This window comes from Bubalus kerabau, chromosome 15 (assembly GCF_029407905.1).
Source record: "Bubalus kerabau isolate K-KA32 ecotype Philippines breed swamp buffalo chromosome 15, PCC_UOA_SB_1v2, whole genome shotgun sequence".
Lineage (NCBI taxonomy): Eukaryota > Metazoa > Chordata > Mammalia > Artiodactyla > Bovidae > Bubalus > Bubalus kerabau.
Window position 1 is genome coordinate 811,379 of NC_073638.1, and position 19,550 is coordinate 830,928.

A 19,550-nucleotide genomic window follows, 5' to 3' on the forward strand; every position below is an offset into this window, starting at 1 on the left:
GATTTGCTGGCATATTGACTGCAGCACTTTCACAATATCATCTTTTAGGATTTTAAATAGCTCAACTAGAATTCCATCACCTCTACTGACTTTGTTCATAGTGATGCTTTCTAAGGCCCACTTGACTTCACTTTCCAGGATGTCTGGCTCTAGATGAGTGATCACACCACCGAGATTATCTGGGTTGTGCAGATATCTGCACAGTTCTTCTGTGCCACCTCTTCTTAATATCTTCTGCTTCTGTTAGGTTCATACCATTTCTGTCCTTTATTGAGCCCATCTTTGTATGAAATATTCCCTTTGTATCTCTAATTTTCTTGAAGAGATCTCTAGTCTTTCCCATTCTCTTGTTTTCCTCTATTTCTTTGCATTGATCACTGAGAAAATCTTTCTTATCTCTCCTTGCTATTTTTTGGAACTCTGCATTCAAATGGGTATATGTTTCCTTTTCTCCTTTGCTTTTCACTTCTCTTCTTTTCATGGCTATTTGTAAGGCCTCCTCAGACAGCCATTTTGCCACTAAGTGCAGTGGAAATAGGCAATTTATTGAAAAAATAAATCATAGCAATGGTAGGTAAAGTGATCCTACATCTCAGAAAAAGAATGGAGGCATGAATTGAGAAGCTGCAAGAAATATTTAATAAAGACATACAAGAACTAAAGAACAAAGAAACAGAGATGAACAATAATTGAAATGGCAAATATCTTAGAAGGAATCAATACCAGAATAATTGAGGCAGAAGAATAGATAAATAACCTGGAAGACAGAATAATGGAAATTAGGGCCATAAAATAAAGGAAAAAAACTGAAAAGAAATCAAGACAGTCTAAGAAACATCTGGGACAACATTAAATGCACCAACATTTGCATTATAAGAGTCTCAGAAGAAGAGGACCTGAGAAAATGTTTGGAGAGAGAATAACAACAATCTTTCCAAACATGTGAAAGAAATTTGAGTTGTTTTCACCTGTTGGCTGTTGTGAGTAATGCTGTTATTAACCCTGGTATCAAAGAAGGCAATGGCACCCCACTGCAGTACTCTTGCCTGGAAAATCCCATGGACGGAGGAGCCTGGTAGGCTGCAGTCCGTGGGGTCGCTAGGAGTCGGACACGACTGAGCAACTTCACTTTCACTTTTCACTTGCATGCATTGGAGAAGGAAACGGCAACCCACTCCAGTGTTCTTGCCTGGAGAATCCCTGGGATGGGGGAGCCTGGTGGGCTGCTGTCCCTGGGGTCGCAGAGTCGGACACGGCTGAAGTAACTTAGCAGCAGCAGCAGCAACCCTGGTATATAAATATCTGTTAGAGATCTCTGCTTCTATTCTTCTGTGTATAAAATACCAAGAGTATACTTATATTTAACTAACATCTCCTTTTTACAAAGGGAATTTCAAAAGTTACAATAATTATTATTAAATATATCTATTATTCGGACAGACCCAAAAGATAGCAATGAAAATGGTGCAAAGCCAGCTATAAACACCTAAGTGTTGTAAGTGGTCAACAGATCAAAAGGTTGAACTCTTTATACTGGACATTATCTCTTGAATGTTGAGGCAACAACTATGAACTCTGATTATTTATTTTCCATTACAAATGCACATATGTCTTCCTTATTGTGAGTGCAGATATTTAATTATATTTATTTGCTATTTTAAGCAGCTGTTTACAGGAAACTCTTCTTAGCAGGAAGCCTTTTCCTTGTCACTATATCAAAGTTATAGCATAAGTAACCTTTAACCAGACACCCCATGCTCTACTCATTTTCTGCCCAAGCATACATTTCAAATATTTTAGCTTATAACAACAGCTTGGCTAACTGGTTGGTTCTTTCTGTAGATCAAAAAAGTTAGAAATGAAAAATAAGTAACAGATTATCAGATTTCTTTCCTAAGTTCCTTTTCAATAATTTCATATTCAAACTGTGTGACCAAACTGTGAACAAGGTAACACCTACAAGAAGTCAACAAGCCTGCATGCAGTGGGGGGTGTCAAGGAATCTGACTCTCTATCTCAATGATTAACTGAGATTTCTTCCCTTCTTCCATTCAAAATGTTCATGGTTCAGCAGAATCTTTGGAGGTGGTTTTTGCCAACACAAAATCCATCATTTCTGTAGATTGCTGGCATTGTGGTTTAAGGCAGCTCTCCTATTTACCAAGTTTTATGTGTATTGATTTTTTTTTTAAGTGACAAACAGCTTGATCTGACTTAGGAACGATATTCTGTTTCTGACTACCCTTCTATATCACTATGATGATGTTAATATATAAAATCTATTTATCTACTATTTTATTTCTTAGCTGTTTATTTTGTTCAATTAACATATTTATCCATGAACCAATGTTTCAGATACCATTGCCATATAAAAATAAAAATCACTCCCAAATTTAGTGGTTTTAAAAAACTGACTATCACTTTACTATTTCAGGTAATTATAATAGATCAAGAATTTTATTAGTTCAGCTGGGTACTTTAAGTTCAACATCTCTCATAAGCTTGCAGTCAGAAACTGGCTGAGGCTGCAGTCATGTAATCAGTTTCCTCACTCATATACCTATACAGGCTGGGAAGCCTTGAACAGTGGCGATTGAAACAGGCAGGACTCCATGAGATCATAGGGTGAAGACTCATCCAATAGAACTGGTGTCCTAGTGAGATATGGAACGTAAACCAGAGTCACATGTTTGCTCAGAGGAAAGGCCCTGAGAGAATGGAGTGAGAAGGAGGCTGTCTGTAAGTGGGAAGAGAGGTCTTACCAGAAACCCACCCTGCTGTTATGTTAATCTTGGACATCCAGCCTCAAGAACTGTGAAAAAAAAATAAATGACTTGTATTTAAGCTATGCAATCTGCATTATTTTGTTATGGAAGCCCAAGTCAATTAATATATGGTGGTATTGATAATGGATGGTGATGATGATAAAATACAGGTTGACTTTACTCAATAGAGGTCTGAATTGAATGACCAAGTTTTATTTTAGAAAAGAAAAAACATATTTCCTCATCCAATTGCCAGAAATAGATAATTTCCAAATCCAGATATTCTTTGACTATATAAGCTATCAGATATTTTTGAGTTATACCTGTCAGCACAAATAGGTGGTACAAATCTTCAACCTAATCTTTCTTTGAGAGATCTGTGACCATTTACTAAGGTAACTATACTCTAGCAAATAGAAATGCTCAAATCTTTCTGGAGATTACCTGAAATAGATTCTAACCCTCAGTCCTGGGTGGCATATTGCCACATCCTTCACTGGTCAGAAAGCTGATTGATAGTTGTTGACCTGAAACATATAGGATGCCAAATATTTCTCCAGCAAGCGTGAGTTAATTTGGGGTCAGCAAGAATGGCAGTTTAGGGCCTGTACCCATGTGCAATTTCCCCACAGGCAAGGAAAAGTAAATGCTTTTATAGAAGGGAAAACAAAGTAGAGGGGGCACTAGTAAATAAAGAACACATGACGTTTCATTGGCTGAGACATTGCCAGGAAGAAAAAGAGTCTTTCTTCTTCCTGTTGAGCTCTGCTATGCTGCTATGCCTTCTGGTCTGCCAACTCTATTTCACTGGCTTTCTGTTTATTAATTTCTGCAAGGCGAGAGAATACTCAATGCTCTCCTAGTGGGCCAGTTCTACATATCTAGTGAGCTATGTGTATTCTACAGAGGGCAAGCACTTTCATATCCATTCCCTGATGGTATAGAGAACTGAATAGAAGTATTTGAAATGAATCTATCTTTCCAAAATAAAGAGCAAAAAGCACCACATTTTTGTGCTACCAAGGATATTTAACAGATGCAGGAAGTTCTCTAGTCTTACTATTACAACTTAGTTTACTTTTGTGGGTTAAGAATAAAGTGAAGACACAGGCTAAACCGGTGTGGAAAAGGGACGCTTAAAATAATACTGTATAATAGGTCTTTACTTTGTGTGGTTTCTATTTACATGAGAAAATCTTACAGTACTGAGTCAAAGGATGTATTTGGTTATGAGCTCTCAACATTCTTATTTCCCTAGGCAGTTCTCACTTGGGAAACAATGAAGCTCATTGAAATAATTACATGGAGAATTACACAAAGAAAACCATGTCTTTTGTTGAAACTATCTTATTTCAAGTGAGAATAGTGGCTAATCCCATAGGGAAAAGATAAAGCAAGTTGGCATTTAGAAAACCTGGATTCTTATCTTTAATCTGATAGTATCCAAATATGCACTTTTAGATATGACCCTTTCCTGCCCTGGGTTTCAGATTCTTTGTAAGCACATGAAAAAAGTGAATTAGATACTTTCTAATAAACTCCTAATTCTCAATGACTAATATTTCATTAATTGCTTATTTATTTGTGGACCTAATGCTGGTCTCTATACACTTGAATTCTCAAAATCCTTATTTATAATATAATATGAAATCCAAGATAATTATTCAGTTTATGGTGAAACATGTCCAACATTTCCCAGAAGCTTCTGATTTTGGAGAGCTCTTAAATTCAGCTTGGAACTGAAACAGCAGAAGCATGCTTTTAATTCTATTACTTACTGATTACCTCATCCTGGACAAGTGAAATAAATATTCTAATTCTCAGCTTTTCTATCTATGAGTTAGGAATTATGCATTTATCTCTGAGTTATTTTCAAATTAAGTATGAGTGATGATTACAAAAAATAAATGCTCAATGTAGGACAATTTTCTAAAAAAAAGATATTTAAGGCAGATGATTTATGGGCAGGGTTGATTACATGTTATTTAACTGACTAAATAAATAAATATAATAATACATGTATAATTAGAAAGTTTCCTGAGAGAGAAGATGGACAATTCTCAGTGGAAGAAGTTGACATCTTTGAAATTCCCAAGGGTTTTTTGAATTCATTTGTTAATGTTTCCACAAATTAGGCTGAGAAATAGTCTTCTGAAAGCGTTTGTTGAAAGATGAATGTTAAAGAAGTCTTCTGCTAAATATTTGGTGAGTTCTTACATGGGAGGTAATGTGGGCTCAAGATCAAGATCAAGATCAAGACTTGAGATCAGAGAGTTTTGAAATGTATTTTCAGGGTTGCTCCTCAGTAATTACATGTCCTAGAGTACAAGGCTGAACTTCTCCATGTTTCAGTTTTTCTATCTTCCAACCACATATAATGTTCTCAAAAAAATCTTAAATAGGATAATTTATAAAATTATTCACACAGTGCCTAGCATATATGAAGCAATATTAGGTTTTGATCATTACTTATATTAATAATTGCTAACATTCAGGAAGAACTTTGTAATTTACCCAATAATAACATCTCTAAAGAGGAAAATAGGCTTCATTTCCTTAGTCCTTTATCATCTCAGAGCTTGTAATATTTTGGATACCATGGAAATATACACAGAGATGAGAAAGAGTTGTTGGACCATTTTATTTCAAAGCAAGCTTTGAAGGAGATCTCTACAAACTGGCTATATAGAAATGAATGAAAAAGAAAATAAACCAGAAAATATATGATGAAATATATATTATATATATATTTTTATGGTATATATATATTTTACCACAAGGTAAAAATACATAGACTTTTATGAGTATTTTAGTTTATTTCTCTAAAATGTCATTATTATTGCTGAAAAAATTTGCATGTAAGTGTTGCTAGTAAGGTTTTGCTGCTAAGTCTCTTCAGTTGTGTCTGACTCTGTGCGACCCCATAGATGGCAGCCCACCAGGCTCCCCTGTCCCTGGGATTCTCCAGGCAAGAACACTGGAGTGGGTTGCCATTTCCTTCTCCAAGTAAGGTTTTACTTGGGGCTAAATGAGGACTGCAGCCCAGGAGACAATGTTTCAGAGAGACCTGAGAAACTGCTCTGAGGAAGCAAGGGGAGGAGCTAGGTTCTCTAGGAGCTTTGCAACAAGGGGCAGGTAGTTGGGATCATCAAAAGATTACTGTTAACTAAAGAAACAAGATATGTTAAGGAATTTAGCTCTGTCCTATGTATGGGAAGGTGCAAGAGTCTGGATTCACTGAAATTACTCCTGTGATACACACCTCAGCTATCTGGGTCCAGTTATCTGTGTTTTCACATCAGGAGCTTCTTTTACCTTAGGGAGTGGCTGTCCTCTGAGGGTCCTAAAATGGTAGGCATTATTTTCTTCCAGAATTTCATCAGGGCTCTCGCACTCACATGCTTGTTATTCAGCCTCTCAGTCCTGTCTGACTCTTTGTGACCCCATGGACTGCAGTATGCCCAGCCTACCTGTCCTTCACTATCTTCTGGTGTTTGCTCAGACTCATATCCACTGAGTTGGTGATGCCATCCAACCATCTCATTCTGTCGTCCCCTTCTCCTTCTGCCCTCAGTCTTTCCCAGCATCAGGGGCTTTTCCATTGAGTCAGATCTTCACATCAGGTGGCCAAAGTATTAGAGCTTCAGCTTAAGCATCAGTCTTTATGATGAATATTAAGGGTTGACTTCCTTTAGGGTTGATAGGTTGATCTCCTTGCAGTCCAAGAAATTCCCAAGAGTCTTCTCCAACACCACTGTGAAAAAGCATTAGTTTTTCACTGCTTAGCCTTCTTAATGGTCCAACTCTCACATCTGTACGTGACTACTGGAAAAACCATGGCTTTGACTATATGGATCATTGTCCATAAAGTGATATCTCTGTTTTTTAATACACTGTCTAGGTTTGTCTCAGCTTTTCTTCCAGGAGAAATCATCTTTTAATTTTGTGGCTGTAGTTAATGACTACAGTGATTTTGGAGCCAAAGAAAATAAAGTCTGCCACTGTTTCCAGTTCTCCCCATCTATCTGCCATGAAGTGAAGGGACTGGATGCCATGATCTTAGTTTTTGGAATGCTGAGTTTTAAGCCAGCTTTATCACTCTCCTTTTTCACCTTCATCAAGAGGCTTTTTAGTTCCTCTTCACTTTGCTTTCTCCCATTAGAGTGTTATTATCTGCATATCTGAGGTTGTTGATATTTCTCCTGGCAATCTTGATTTCAGCTTATGATTCATCCAGTCTGGCATTTCATATAATGTACTTTGCATAGAATTTAAATAAGCAGGGTGACAATATACAGCCTTTTCATATTCCTTTCCCAATTTTGAACCAGTCCATTTTTCCATATCTGGTTCTAACTGTTGCTTTTTGACCTGCATACAAGTTTCTAAGGAGGCAGGTCACATGGTCTGGTATTCCCATCTCTTCTAGAATTTCCCACAGGTTGTTGTGATCCACACAGTTAAAGGCTTTCATGTAATCCATAAAACAGAAGTAGATGCTTTTCTGAAATTCCCTTGCTTTCTCTATGATCCAACAGATGTTGGCAATTTGATCTCCAGTTTCTCTGTCTTTTCTAAATCCAGCTTGTATATCTGGAATTTCTTGGTTCACGTACTTCCGAAGCCATCCTGAAGGATTTTGAGTGTTACCTTGCTAGCATGTGAAATGAGGACAACTGTATGGTACCTTGAGCACTATTTGCCATTACTTTTCTTTGGAATTGGAATGAAAACTGACCTTCTCTGTCTCACATTGGAGGGCTGCAATTGCTGAGGGCTGTGACACCCTTGTTTCCTGATATGGCAGAAAATTTTCCATTTCTCATTATAATATCCAGAGGAAAAAGACTTTTTTGAAAAGTGAAATCAGTGTTTCATAAAACACAAAAAGAACACATAACAGAAATTGTATTTAGCTCATTGATTAATGAGAGAATTAGTAGGATATAATCACAGTCAAAAGGAAAATTCAGCATACCATTTTGAACATTGTTCAATCAGAGATATGTAACGACTTTATAAATAAATGCAAGATTTGTTTGATCACTAATGATCAGGGAAATCAATAAAACTTGCATCTGACAATATTTGTATATCTATAGAAAATAATTACTTCCATTCTTGTCAGTTGTCTGTTACCTTAATAACTGTAAAATAACTTACAGTCAGTAAAAGATATAATCCCATATAATTATGACTCCAAAGAGAATGCTACTGATAACACACATATTTTTATTTTTGTTACATAATAGTCTTTCACACTTCACTTTCACTTTTCACTTTCATGCGTTGGAAAAGGAAATGGCAACCCACTCCAGTGTTCTTGCCTGGAGAATCCCAGGGACGGGGGAGCCTGGTGGGCTGCCGTCTATGGGGTCGCACAGAGTCAGACATGACTGAAGCAACTTAGCAGCAGTAGAAGCAGTCTTTCACAATGTATTTTCTGAAAAAGTTAAATTTATTTATCAGCTTTATATAAAACAGGGACTGATGCCTTATGAATAAAACAGATTTAAACAGAGAAAAGTGTTTTCACACTTATATTTTTGCACTTAAAAAAACATAAAATTTCCACATCCTTTGGAGTTTAACAAGAAACAACATACATAAAATGGGAGATTAAAACAAGTTGAACATATTGACTTTTCAAGGTATGGAGGGAGTTGAGGAAAATTAATAAGATGATAAAGTACCACCTGGACTAGTAATAGCAGGAAGCATCACTATAATAGGACCTGGAGAGCATGGAAGACAGAGATCTCAGGAGCCCAGAAGGTCCATCCAAATGTATGCAGCCTCGGTTAAAGTCACCCAGCATTGACAAACCACAATTGGGGACCTGGACAGTGAGCACCATGCATTTCTTCTTTTATTCTCCCCTGAACTCCTTGGCCAGAAGGTAGGGGAGATGATTGGTGCAGACGAGGGAAAAAAACTGCTCAGGGTGGAGAGAGTGAGAGATCTCACTGGGTGAAAGGAGTTTATCATTCCAACCGTTTTTCAGTTTTGTTGTTGTTGTTGTTAAGAGAGTAAGTACTATTTTTGCAGTTGGTTTGAACAAAAGAAAACACAAAACAAAAGCCAGATGAGAGTCTTCCAATGCATTTATTCATTTACTTTTGTGGAACACCAGTGTATCAGACACTGAACCAAGTAATGGCGGTGAAGAGGTGAAGAGACAAATGCAGACACTTTATTTTAGATTAATGGAAGTGGTTTTAAATGAAAGAGGGGGTATATTAGATTTAATCTATGTATCATCAGTGTACAGAACCAGAACCAATAATTGTACCAGTATATTTTTAACATTTAATAATATTTTTAACTTTCCTTATTGACTGAGAAGCAATAATATTTAATGCCTGGTAGCTCCCTCTGCCTGGATGTCCTCCAACAAAAACTCAAGGACCACTTGTCAGAAGGTGTACAAGAAGGTTTTTAGCATCCTTGTAATAAAGTGAATTAAACAGCTTCAAAATGTTACTTTCATTATAAAACAGAAAATGTAACATGTTTCTTCTCCTGCACTATGGGAAAAAAAATAGCTTCTATTATTAAAGCACTTTGGACTTACCTGAAAGCCTAAAATGTTAACTTTTCATCACATTGCTATGGATAATGTTGTTTTTGCAGGTTAATTCTCCACTTCTAAATTCATCTTCAGAATTACAATAAAAGAAAACGACGAATGTAACTGAATTCATTCTAATGGGACTTACACAGAATCCTCAGATGCAGAGAATTCTATTTTTGGTGTTACTTATCACTTACATTGTGACTGTAGTCACTGGCAACCTGTTCATTGTGGTTACTATAATCTGCAGCCATACTTTGGACTCCCCAATGTATTTCTTCCTGGCCTTCTTGTCCTTCATAGATGCCTGCTATTCCTCGTCCATAATCCCTAAAATGCTAGCCGATTTGCTCTCTGAATCAAAATCTGTCTCCTTCAATGCCTGCATGATACAGCTCTTCATTGAACATTTCTTGGGAGCTTCAGAGATTGTCCTTCTTGTGGTCATGGCCTTTGACCGCTATGTGGCCATCTGCAGACCCCTGCACTATGTGACCATAATGGATCACCGCACATGCTGCCTCCTGGTGGGGGTTTGTTGGACAGCGGGTTTTCTCCACTCAATTGGACAGATCCTAGTCACTTTCAGGCTCCCGTTCTGTGGTCCCAACATAATGGATCACTTCACGTGTGATATATTCCCCTTGATACAACTTGCCTGCACTGACACTTTCCTTGCTGGTCTCTTGGTTGCTGTCAATGGTGGGGTAATCCCTGTGATTACTTTTGTAATGTTGTTGGTATCCTATGTGTTCATCCTTTGCTCCATGAGGACTCACAGCTCTGCAGGGAGGAAAACAGCCCTATCTACCTGTAGCTCCCACATCACAGTTCTTGTCTTCTTCTTTGTGCCCTGTAAATTTATGTATCTGCGACCAGTAGCTACCTTTCCCATGGATAAAGCTATAGCAGTATTCTATACTCTTATTACCCCCATGTTAAACCCTGTTATCTACACAGCAAGGAATACAGAGGTCAAAAATGCCATTAGAATGCTATTAAACAGGAATACAACTTCAGAAAATAAATGACTTGACATGAATATTTTATTTCTATCTTGACTTTTACAAAAGCCCTTCTTATACCTCTAACCTGACATACACTTGTGCAAGGTATTATTACAATTATTCCCATTTCACAGATGGAGAACAATGAACTTCAAGAAAGTTAAATAAACCAACCAATATCAGAGACAGAACTAGTATTCAGACCTCAATACTTGTAAATTCAAATTTGATAGTATTTCAAGTATTTAAAAAGATATCAAAGAAAAGACAGAATTTCATCAGAACCAAGTCTCTTGATTTTTAGTGATTGAAAATTTACCTTTCTAATTACACTCAGATATGATCTACATGGATGTAAAAGCAATTGGTACTCATAAAACTGTTTGGCCTACTGGTATCTAGAATGATATGGAATATAAAACAGAAAGATGATACGTCCCAACCCTCCTTTGACACATACTTAATATATCTAATATTTAAAATTATATTTGATTTCTTGTTCTTTTGATAAAAGTTTTCAGTTATTATACAAATTTAATTTAGTATTTAAACTAATGTGAAAATTTTAAACTGTTCTCAAATGATTCTCAACAGAATTATAAATTGAAATTTAGTGCTTTCATTTGAAGGGAAAAAAACTGGGGATCTGAAAGCTTAAATCTTTAGGTCATAGAATATATATCAGCTCTTAATCCAAATACTTTTACTCCACATCCTGTGATCTTTACACAGAATTCCTTAGGGCTAATATTTCATTACTGTATGATATAAAAATAGTTGTAATTATATGCCATAGGAAATGAAACATTATTATGTTAACAATTATTAGTAACAGTTAAATGCAGGTGTTTTTTTTTCAAAAGCACACAATAAAACATATTTGTAGAACAATTTCACTACTACAGAGTTGGCTTTATACTTAGGTTCCTTGAATCTGGAATCCTCTTTGAAAACTGGTTTAGTAGATCATTCATAAGGGATATATAGAAACAAAACCAAAGTCATTATTTCATAGTTGATCAAAGTATTTCTCACCTAAGAAACTTACCTCACTTGTAAGACTGCTGTCAATTAATTTTGGATCTTTTCAAAAATGAAGCATTCTATCAAAATACAAATGTGTCTATATGTCATAGACAAGACCTTTTAGAACTAACACCCAAAAAAAGATGTCGTTTTCATTATAGGGGACTGGAATGCAAAAGTAGGAAGTCAAGAAACACCTTTAGTAACAATCAAATTTGGCCTTGGACTATGGAATGAAGCAGGGCAAAGACTAATAGAGTTTTGACAAGAATATGCACTGGTCATAGCAAAAACCCTCTTCCAACAACACAAGAGAAGACTCTACACATGGACATCACCAGATGGTCAACACCAAAATCAGATTGATTATTTTCTTTGCAGCCAAAGATGGAGAAGCTCTATACAGTCAACAAAAACAAGACCAGGAGCTGACTGTGGCTCAGATCATGAACTCATTATTGCCAAATTCAGACTGAAATTGAAGAAAGTAGGGAAAACCACTAGATCATTCAGGTATGACCTAAATCAAATCCCTTATGATTATACAGTGGAAGTGAGAAATAGATTTAAGGCCTAGATCTGATAGATAGAGTGCCTGATGAACTATGGACTGAGGTTGGTGACATTGTACAGGAGACAGGGATCAAGACCATCTCCATGGAAAAGAAATGCATAAAAGCAAAATGGCTGTCTGGGGAGGCCTTACACATAGCTGTGAAAAGAAGAGAAGCGAAAAGCAAAGGAGAAAAGAAAAGATATAAGCATCTGAATGCAGAGTTTCAAAGAATAGCAAGAAGAGATAAGAAAGCCTTCTTCAGTGGTCAATGCAAAGACATAGAGGAAAACAACAGAAAGGGAAAGACTAGAGATCTCTTCAAGAAAATTAGAGATACCAAGGGAACATTTCATGCAAAGATGGGCTTGATAAAGGACAGAAATGGTATGGACCTAACAGAAGCAGAAGATATTAAGAAGAGATGGCAAGAATACACAGAAGAACTGTACAAAAAAGATCTTCACAACCCAAATAATCACCGTGGTGTGATCACTGACCTAGAGCCAGACATCCTGGAGTGTGAAGTCAAGTGGGCCTTAGAAAGTATCACTACGAACAAAGCTAGTGGAGGTGACGGAATTCCAGTTGAGCTATTTCAAATCCTGAAAGATGATGCTGTGAAAGTGCTGCACTCAGTATGCCAGCAAATCTGGAAAACTCAGCAGTGGCCACAGGACTGGAAAAGGTCAGTTTTTATTCCAACGCCAAAGAAAGGCAATATCAAAGAATGCTCAAACTACTGCACAGTTGCACTCATCTCACATGCTAGTAAAGTAATGCTCAGAATTCTCTAAGCCAGGCTTCAGCAATATGTGAACCGTGAATTTCCAGTTGTTCAAGCTGGTTTTAGAAAAGGCATAGGAACCAGAGACCAAATTGCCAACATCCACTGGATGATAAAAAAAGCAAAAGAGTTCCAGAAAAACATCTATTTCTGCTGTATTGACTATGCCAAAGCTTTTGACTGTGTGGATCACAATAAATTGTGGAAAATTCTGAAAGAGATGGGAATACCAGATCACCTGACTTGCCTCTTGAGAAATTTGTATGCAGGTCAGGAAGCAACAGTTAGAACTGGACATGGAACAACAGACTGGTTTCAAATAGGAAAAGGAGTATGTCAAGGCTGTATATTGTCACCCTGCTTATTTAACTTATATGCAGAGTACATCATGAGAAATGCTGCGCTGGAAGAAACACAAGCTGGAATCAAGATTGCTGGGAGAAATATCAATAACGTCAGATATGCAGATGATAGCACCCTTTTGGCAGAAAGTGAAGAGGAACTAAAAAGCCTCTTGATGAAGGTGAAAGAGGAGAGTGAAAAAGTTAGTTTAAAACTCAATATTCAGAAAACGAAGATCATGGCATCTGGTCCCATCATTTCATGGGAAATAGATGGAGAAACAGTGGAAACAGTGTCAGACTTTAGTTTTCTGGGCTCCAAAATCACTGCAGATGGTGACTTGCAGCCATGAAATTAAAAGACTCTTACTCCTTGGAAGAAAAGTTATGACTCACCTAGATAGCATATTCAAAAGCACAGACATTACTTTGCCAACAAAGGTCTGTCTAGTTAAGGGTTTGGTTTTTCCAGTGGTCATGTATGGATGTGAGCGTTGGACTGTGAAGAAGGCTGAGCACCGAAGAATTGATGCTTTTGAACTGTGGTGTTGGAGAAGACTCTTGAGAGTCCCTTGGATTGCAAGGAGATCCAACCAGTCCATTCTGAAGGAGATCAGCCCTGGGATTTCTTTGGAAGGAATGATGCTAAAGCTGAAACTCCAATACTTTGGCCACCTCATGCGAAGAGTTAACTCATTGGAAAAAACTCTGATGCTGGGAGGGATTGGGGGCAGGAGGAGAAGAGGATGACAGAGGATGAGATGGCTGGATGGCATCACTGACTCGATGGATGTGAGTCTGAGTGAACTTTGGGAGTTGGTGATGGCCAGGGAGGCCTGGCATGCTGCGATTCATGGGGTTGCAAAGAATCAAACACGACTGAGTGACTGAACTGAACTGAACGGAAACCTAAGGAAGAGATTAAAATTAAAGATGAGTGCTATAAAAGTTATCTTCTAAAGTTCAGTTAAGTGAAATAATTGAGTTGCTGGCTAGATTTGTTAATGATGATGAAATACCCTTGGGGTCCAATTAGCCACAGTTAAGAAACTACAAATTTTGCCTACAAACAGGATGTGTATGACACCTTTAAGACTCAAGAGGAAGATCTTATGCAAATATACCATTTATAAATCAACAAAGACACTTTCTGTAGCTGAGCTAGTTGACATTTTTAACTTTACAACTTATCTCATTTTTGGTGAACTAACAGTTGCCTGAAGCCCTGGTGATGGACCTATGTCAGACATGTTCATAGGTAAGATTTTTTTTTTTTAATGAAATCATATAATCATAGACCCTCAAGTTTAAATGATCTTACAAATTATATAATCATCCCTCATCCTCACTGATATGAGATTTAAATCCTTTCTTCAGTAAGCATCCAGAATGTTAGACTCAACTACAATGCTACCAACTTAGAAGTAAAAATGTGTATTTTTCTCAGTGATACATATTTATATTAGTTAAAAAAATAATTATTTAGAATAATTTTGTATTTGAACTTCGCATCCAAAATTTTCCCACTTAATTATACAACATTAGAATTTTCCTAAGATATTGCACAACTTTTTAAAACACCCAATGATAATCATTCCATTAATACGGCTAAATTTTTCACAGCTCTTAATAGTTGTAAATAATGAATTTTCCTTTTCTAAAATATTTTCCATTAGAATTTATTCCTAGGAAGAATATTGTGGAGCCAAAGAAAAATGAAAATGTAATTTCTATTTCTTCAGAGTTATTTCTAAAACACTTAATTAGACATAACTATGTCTAATTCTGCTTTATGTATTGATACACTATTATCTTTTCTGATCATTTCTGGGATCCCAATTCAAAATAAGAGAATATAATGAAGCTGCAGCAGTTTGCTTCCACATAAGTATAAATTTTTATTTTGGATAATTTAAAAACAAGATTCTTTATCCTTGAAAGGGAAATATTTTTTTCAGAATACATTGTATTATGTTTACGGTTTCTCTTCTCTTTTTTTGGGAAATGTATATCCCCAATTTTTCATTCTATTAGTAATGCAGTATCCTGGAAAAAGGAATGATAGCTAGTATGGAAAGACTGGAGAGGAAAGCATAGGAATGTATTTGGCAAAAACATAAAGGAGTGGGACGAGCATTCCTATCATGGTGGGATGAGCTGCTGTTGTTTGGTAATAAAATATCAGGCATTAAGAGCAATTAACAAGGATTCTTTTTATCACTCTGTGTAAACATACATACATTAAAATACAGATTAAGTATCCAATAAATATTGTTGGGGGCTTCCCTAGTGGCTCAGAGGGTATTTGTTGAATGAATTAACTTGTAATAAGTATTTATCAGTATGCAACAGATTTGATATACTTGTGTTAGTCTGTGTATATATGTATAGTGCATTATCTACCTCTTTATCTTACCTGGCAAGCTATTTCAGTTAGTTCTCCACATTGAAATTTTCATTTTAAAACTTTGAAAATAAGGATTTCTTTTCCCTAACAGATCCTTATGTATTGAACACCTATGAAAGAGTTTTTTTTTTATCCGTGTCTACTGAATCTGTAATTTACTTTATATTTTTACAACAATATAAAAATGTTAAATTGTATGTGGATCAAAGTTTTAAAGAATAAAAAAATCAATTAATAAATGCCATAAGCATCTTGAAAGTAAAATGACTCAGTAAAATTATCTTTCTCAGAGGCAAGAATATTTTCACATTCACCCCAGAAAGAGTATCAGAAATTACTAAATTGGAATGCAGCTTCCTTTCAAAAGCTTGTTTCTCAAGTAACGATAAACAGAGCAGGAGAATGAGAACACTTAAATTTCTCCCAAGTTTATGGGTAGGAAAAGCAGTTGTATACTTATCCATGGAAATGGCAATTCACCAAGCATTTAATCATCATCTAATAGGTTTCAAGCATTACAGATATTATGCCAGGTACTATGATAAGTGAGGAAACACAGTTGAATGCTATATATGTTCTGATAGGTACCAGAGAGGATGTGTTGCCAAAGATGTGTAAAGATTATATATATATATATAGGTGTGTGTGTGTGTGTGTGTATGTGTATATATATATATATATATAATCTTTAACATGCCTGCTTATGATAGTTATTTATTGATGATGTCTTTCCACAGTAAGAGCTGAGGGTTCAGATGCAAATTCTAATGGAAGAGGGAGTAACTCTTACATCTGAGGGGTAACCGTAGGCTTACAGGATGAATCTGAGAAATGCAATTTGTAAATTGACTAAAAGGAAGGCTCAGAAGTATGGAGCACTAAGATGACTAGTCAGACTCATGTGGAATTGGAGTCAGGAGAAGAATCCAGATCCCATAGCCCAATGTTTTCTCGGTAAATTAAAAGTTGACTGATAGGTGTTTACAGGCGAGAGAGACTAGATGTCTGAAGAGGTAAAAAGCATCATGAAGGAAGAATTAAAAAAATAATAACATTAAAGCAACTACGGGCAGAAGTATCAAGGACATGCTCCATATTCACCGTAACTGCTCTGTTTTTGTTCTAAGACATTCAGACAACTCTTTCCTAATTAACAAGTATCATTCTTTATATCTTTGTAGGCAATTCAGGCCCCAGGAAGGTGGGAGTTCATAAATGAATCTCATGGCTCCCAACAATGTGACTGAATTTGTTCTCTTGGGACTCACATAGAATCCACCCTTGCAGAAAATACTCTTTGTTGTCTTTTTGTTCATTTTAGTGTTCACTGTGCTCGCCAATCTGTTCATTGTCATCACCATCTCCCTCAGCCCCACACTTTCTGCCCCCATGTACTTCTTTCTCACTCACTTGTCCTTCATAGATGGCATCTTCAGCTCTGTCACCACCCCCAAAATGATCATTGACCTGCTGTACCAGAGGAGAACCATCTCCTGGGCTGGCTGCCTGACTCAACTCTTTCTGGAGCACTTTCTAGCAGCATCAGAGGTCATCATCCTCATCATGTCCATGGCCTCTGACTGCTACGTGGACATCTGCAAGCCTCTGCACTACACGGCCATCATGAGATAGAGGCTCTGCCAGCTCCTAGTGGTGGTGGCCTGGATTGGGGGGATCCTGCATGCCACTGTGCAGATGTTATTCACTGTGTACTTGACCTTCTGTGGCCCCAATATCATTAATCACTTCATATGTGATTTCTTTTCACTGTTGGAAATTGCCTGCAGCAACACTTACAGGCTGGGAATGGTGGTGGCCACTAACAGTGGGGGCATGTGCTTACTTATGTTTTTAATGCTGCTCATCTCCTACATAGTCATCCTGAGCTCCCTGAAATCCCAAGGATCTGATGGATGGCACAAGGCCCTCCGTACATGTGGCTCCCACTTTACCATAGTGGTGCTCTATTTTATCCCTTGTATTTTCATCTATACCCATCCAGTGATCAGTTACCCTGAAGACAAGTTGGTGAGTGTGTTCTTTGCAATCCTCACCCCCATGTTAAATCCTATCATTTACACAGTGAGAAACACAGAGGTGAAAAATGCTGTGAGGCCTTGGTTGAAGAGGAGAGTAATGTAGCTGTTCATGATGCCAATTAGAGGATGATTTATATGCATTGATAACCTTGAACCTATTGTAAATTGTGATAGAAACTAAAATACTTTGCAGAACACTGACAGAAAAAAAGGCTCTGAAACTAACATTTGTTGATAATTTAGTATTGTCTAGATGCAGAAAGTGAAGAGGAACTAAAAAGCCTCTTGATGAAAATGAAAGAGGAGAGTGAAAAAGTTGGATTAAAACCCAACATTCAGAAAACGAAGATCATGGCATCTGGTCCCATCACTTCATGGGAAATAGATGGGGAAACAGTGGAAACAGAGTCAGACTTTATTTTTGGGGGCTCCAAAATCACTGCAGAAGGTGACTGCAGCCATAAAATTAAGACACTTACTCCTTGGAAGAAAAGCTATGATCAACCTAGATAGCATATTGAAAAGCAGAGACATTACTTTGCCAACAAAGTCAAGGCTTTGGTTTTCCAGTGGTCATGTATGGATGTGAGAGTTGGACTGTGAAGAAAGCTGAGCGCCAAAGAATTAATGCCTTTGAACTGTGGTGTTGGAGAAGACTCTTGAGAGTCCCTTGGACTGCAAGGAGATGCAACCAGTTCATTCTGAAGGAGATCAGCCCTGGGATTTCTTTGGAAGGAACGATGCTAAAGCTGAAATTCCAGTACTTTGGCCACCTCATGCGAAAACTTGACTCGTTGGAAAAGACTTTGACGCTGGGAGGGATTGGGGGCAGGAAGAGAAGGGGACGACAGAGGATGAGATGGCTGGATGGCATCACTGAGTCGATGGATGTGAGTCTGAATGAACTCCGGGAGTTGGTGATGGCCAGGGAGGCCTGGTGTGCTGCGATTCATGGGGTCGCAAAGAGTCGGACATGACTGAGAGACTGAACTGAACTGAACTGAACTGAGACATATTTTTGGAGAAGGCACTGGCGACCCACTCCAGTACTCTTGCCTGGAAACTCCCATGGAAGGAGGAGCCTGGTAGGCTGCAGTCCATGTGATCACTAAGAGTCAGACACGACTGAGTGACTTCACTTTCCCTTCTCACTTTCATGCATTGGAGAAGGAAATGGTAACCCACTCCAGTGTTCTTGCCTGGAGAATCCCTGGGATGGAGGAGCCTGGTGGTCTGGCGTCTATGGGGTTGCACAGAATCAGACATGACTGACTTGACTTAGCAGCAACTGCAGACATATCTTAGGCATTTTTGTAAATTTTAATATACTTTCTAGAGACTAACACACACAACACATAGACTTCAATATTAATGTTCATAGCCACAAGATAAATAATAAAGAAAATGTAAACCATTAGTTTTATGTTTGTAGAGTTTATTATTCTCCACTGTTACTATTACTTTACTAAATTTTCCATATATCTTACTTGGATAAAATTGACTTTTCTATAGACCATTGATCTCTGAACTTTTTCTAGTTTTGTTTAGCTTGTGGTAAAACAAATAAGGGATAAAAATTGTTTGATAAATACCAAGGGAAGGAGCAATTGAATGAGGGAATCACAGATGAATTTTTTTCTGCACTATGAAATCATCAAAATCAAAAGAGAGACACTCACAGTAGGAGGAATGAATAATTCACAATCTATCTACAATTGTTTTTTTTTTGGCACAAACATTATACAGGGATTTTTAAATTAACCTTAATTGTCTTTTATTTTCTTAAATATCCTCAGGGTTCACATTTTTCTTGAATATAATAGAAATGTTTTCATCTCTATAGCAAGGTTTGAGGAACCATTTGAAACAAGAAAAGAAAACACCTTTTATAAATTGCAACAAAAAAAGCATATGGTTAGTTTCCAAAGAATTTCAGAAAAAACATCTACTCTTGCTTCATTGACTACACTAAAGCCTTTGACTATGTGGATCACAATAAACTGGAAAATTCTTAAAGAAATAGAAATACCAAACCACCTTACCTGCATCCT

The 19,550-nt window shown here is 37.1% G+C and overlaps 2 pseudogenes; both read left to right on the forward strand.

Annotated features, from left to right (window-relative positions):
* Window positions 1–9,383: 9,383 nt before the first annotated feature.
* LOC129628680 (olfactory receptor 140-like) lies at window positions 9,384–10,370 on the forward strand (annotated as a pseudogene).
* Window positions 10,371–16,675: 6,305 nt separating this feature from the next.
* LOC129628829 (olfactory receptor 4C3-like) lies at window positions 16,676–17,602 on the forward strand (annotated as a pseudogene).
* The last annotated feature ends 1,948 nt before the right edge of the window (window positions 17,603–19,550 follow it).